Raw genomic sequence first — 4,413 nt, 5'->3', positions numbered from 1 at the left:
TCGGCCCGTAGCCAAGAATGGTCTTCCCAAGATTATGGGAATCTTCTTATCCTCCTCGAAATCAAGAATTACAAAATATACATGAAATATGAGTTCGTCCACCTTGACCAAGACATCCTCCACAATGCCTCGTAGAACGTTTGGCCAACTGCAAGGTCATATATGTAGGCTTTGGATCAGGTAAGTCCAACTTCTTGAAGATAGACAAAGGCATCAAATTGATGCTAGCTCCCATGTCACATAAGCTGTTGTCGAATGACACTTTTCCAATGGTACAAGAAATAGTGAGGCTTCCAGGATCTTTAAGCTTCGGAGGCAACTTCTGTTCCACCACAGCAATGCATTCCTCCGTGAGAGCAATGATCTATATTTTATTGAGCTTCACTTTCCGAGAGAGAATATATTTCATAAACTTGACATAGCTAGGCATCTATTTAAGAGCTTCAGGGAAAGGTATGTTGATATGAAGTTTCTTGAACACCTCAAGAAACTTCGTTAACTGCTTATCCAACTTTTACTTCTGCAGCCTCTTAGGAAAAGGTAGTGGAGGATATATCAGTTTCTCCCATGTATTATTCTCGGGAGGAGTGTGTTCCACATTTTGGTTCCTTGGTTCCACTTCTGCTTCCTTCTGCACTTCTTCTTCAGCCACATCTTCAGATTCTTGAACTTGAGCTTTTTCTTGGCTTGCAACCTTCCCAGACTTCAATATAATTGCCCTAACCTGCTCTTTTGCTTCCTTCTTTCCTAGCACTTTAGTGTCACTAGGGAGGGTACCAGGTTTTCGATTCAGCAAGGCATTGGCAATCTGCCCAATTTGATTTTCCAAGGTCTTGATAGAAACCGTTTGGCTCTTGCACATGAGCCTAAACTCCTCCAATTTAGAGTTTTCATTAGATTGTTACAGTTGGAGTTGTTGTCTTGGTGTGTATTGTGGTTGTTGAAAACCAAGACGGTAGTATTGCTTTGCGGCATACAGCTGATAAGGATGCTGCACCGCATTCTTAGTGTTGTTCCAGCTGAAGTTATGATGATTGCGGTTGTTGGGATGATAGGTGGCTAGGACTGGTTGCTGTGACCTTTAAAAGTTACTCGCGAAGTAAGCTGATTCGCTAGAAATAGCATACTGCACTGTCTCATGTGCACCAGTATAAAGCTCAAAGACACTAGTGATCTGATTAACTCCATAATTAGCCAAAGAATCCACCTTCATCGTCAAAGCTATAAGCTGAGCAACTATAGAAGTAGCAGCATCTACCTCGAGAATTCCCGCTACTTTGCCTTGAGTTAGTCTCTGAGAAGGATTCTGATATTCATTAGCAGCCATCAGTTTAATCAAATCATAATCTTCATCGTAGCTCTTAGCGCACAAGGCTCTACCTGATGCTACATCAAGCATGGGTCCAGAAGTTGCACCCAATCCATTATAAAAGCAGTGAATAATTATCCATTCAGGCATCCCATGATGAGGACACTTCCTAAGCATCTCCTTATGATGATCCCAAGCTTCACACAAAGATTCTCCCGATTGTTGCGCAAATTGAGTAAAAGCATTCCTGATTGCAGCTGTCTTCGCCATAGGGAATAATTTAGTGAGAAACTTATGAGCAAGATCTTCCCACTTGGTGATTGAGCCTGGTGGTAGAGATTATAACCAACACTTAGCTTTATCCCTCATAGAGAATGGGAATAGCCTCAACTTAATAGTATCTTCAGAGACATTGATTTTGAAAGTGTCGCAGATCTCGATGAAATCTCTGATATGCATGTTGGGATCTTCCGTTGGAGAACCCCCAAACTGAACCGAGTTCTGCACCATCCGAATCATGCTAGCCTTGATTTTAAAAGTGTTAGCCATGATGGATGGTCTGACAATGCTAAACTGAATATCATTGATTTTTGGCTGAGAGTAGTCCATCAAAGCCTTTGTATTTGCTTCTGGTTCACCCATTGCAACAAGAGCTTCTCCTTCAACTTTCTCCTCCTTAGCAAGAACTTCTTCCTCTACTAAAACTTCTTCCTCCTCTTTATCCAGCGTTCCCTTTCGAGATCGAGAATGTGTTAGCATAAACGTTCTCTAAAGTACCTGAAAAGCAACAAGTAAACAAGTATGTAAAATATCCAAGTCAGTGAACTTTAACGATCGCTGATGTCAAGCACATAAACTAAAAATTAACACCGAGTCCCCGGCAGTGGCGCCAAAAACTTGTTAGGACAAAAACACGCGCTAATATTCACGCAAATATACATGATCGCAAGTAATATAGAATTAATTCTAGGTCATTCCCACAGAGTCTGGTTTACGTTAATTTAATTAATGTACTTATGCAATGATGGTATGGTAATTATTGAATGATAAGATGATAACAAGTTGAGATTGTTTATAACTATGATTATTAACTAACATGCAATTAACTAAAAGTTTAAAGGGTGATTTACTTATATAACACAAACATGGGATTCTAACTTCATTACTACTTCATTCAATAGCCTTTTTGTTCTTATCCTTAGCATGCAATGGTGATGACACTAATCAGACAACACGAAACTAGTAAGCGCCAACTTTCATTGTACAAATAACCTACTACCAGACATCCACAAAAGAGATAGAAGCTGAATAAACATCAATTATATTGAGACCCTATATGTCTATAGAATTTGATAACATAACGGTTTAATGAACAAGTTAACTATTGTGATTGCATAGGGCAAGTAACATGTTTAAAATTACCTACGAATCATGCTTATCAAATACATGAACCTATGCTAGCATGGCATATTCTAAACCCCTATATTCACTTTCACTTCAATAGAGATTAACACACTATCTTATAAGTTCGTGACGCTCGTAAGACGAATAAGCACAACCAATACTAGGATATTATACATTTGTCGTACACTAAGATATCAAAACATATTAACTATTGAAATCTATAGTAAATCCGCTAGAACCCCACGATAACGATTAGCCCATAACCGAACTCATCATCACCGTGGGTTCCGATGAAAGCATGGTATAATAAACTAAGTCTTTAATAAACTGAATAATAATCAAGTACGTTAAACAAGAGTAGAGGTTCAACAAAACAAGAAAACTAGCATCCAAGATTAGAACTTAAAACAAAGAATCACAAGAATAAACTAGATCCTCTATGCCTAGGTTGTATTTGTGCTCCGAGGTCTTCTTGATGTCTTCTCCTTAAGCTCTGTTATGAAAAACATCTTTAAGATGTCTTTATATAGCATCCCAATAAGAAGAGAAGTCAAGAAAATCACTATTGTACTTGAAATAAAATTCCCAGCTTTCAACAAGCCGGGACCGCGCTTTATTAGTGCGGGCATGCGTCCTTCTGCTTCTCTGGCGTATCCGCGCAGTAGCACAGCGCGGGCGCGCTGACATTCTGGAAAATTGACTTGCTTTCTTTTATTTGCTGGTTCTTGATGGCATTGCATGAGCAAACTCCCAGGACACCTTCCTAACACCAATTTAAGCACCAAAGCAATGGTAAATCTCCTTGATCCCTTATTTATGCCTGAAATGTAAAACACTACAAAAAAGCATCAAAAACACAAACAACTTGAGTACAAAACACCAATTCAAGCGTTTATTAGAGCATTCTAAGTGGACATAAATGCCACTTAACAATAGCCTTTTGACTTGTCGAGGTCCCCATCTCACTATAAGTAGAATGATTTATCGATATCTCCAATTTTCTACATAAGCTTTTTGACTTGTCAATATCTCTAGTTCTCTACATGAGCTTTTTGACTTGTCGATATCTTCAGTTCTCTACATGATGAATTGACTTGTCAATATCTCCACTTCTCTACATGGACTTTTTGACTTATCGATATCTTCATTTCTCTACATACAGATTGACTTGTCGATATCTTCAGTTCTCTAGATGTAAATTGACTTGTCAATATTTCTTGGTACTTCTCTATAAGTCATTTCATACATCTCGACATACTTCTCTACATTCCTTGATCTGTGACTCATTGATATCTAACCTAGAATATTTTTTGTAGAACAATATTATTCAGCTCAAAGCTTCTATACTTCTCTCTGAGACATGATCAGGATTTATCTTCTTCCATAATTTATTCTTTAGCTTGAAGGCTGTTTAGTAAAAAACCTTCAGTCTAAACTATTTAGCATTTTTACAAACTTAAAAAATACAATTACAGAATACAATTGAGTTATCATACAACTTATTCTTATGCTTCTCAAGATGAATTAGTCTTTTTATGTACAAGCATGTCTTGCACAACAGATATCAAGGGGAAGCTGGACCAGTAAATTTGTGGTATTACTAATTTTTCTAACTTTCTTTACGTATTCTCCAGAATGGTCTAGATTTTTCTCCTGACGCAAGTTTTATTTTATAGGTAAAAACTCATGGACCTTATCCT

General features: G+C 37.8%; 1 non-coding gene across 1 annotated transcript; it reads left to right on the top strand.

Moving 5' to 3' along the window:
* Positions 1 to 1,457: 1,457 nt before the first annotated feature.
* LOC141700228 (small nucleolar RNA R71) lies at positions 1,458 to 1,564 on the top strand. Its single transcript, XR_012566253.1, has one exon. It is a non-coding gene; the product is annotated as a small nucleolar RNA R71 (small nucleolar RNA).
* The last annotated feature ends 2,849 nt before the right edge of the window (positions 1,565 to 4,413 follow it).

Source organism: Apium graveolens, unplaced genomic scaffold (assembly GCF_009905375.1).
Source record: "Apium graveolens cultivar Ventura unplaced genomic scaffold, ASM990537v1 ctg1931, whole genome shotgun sequence".
In the NCBI taxonomy this organism is placed as follows: domain Eukaryota; kingdom Viridiplantae; phylum Streptophyta; class Magnoliopsida; order Apiales; family Apiaceae; genus Apium; species Apium graveolens.
The sequence above is the reverse complement of the archived record's forward strand: the minus strand, read 5'-3'. Positions and strand labels throughout refer to the sequence as shown.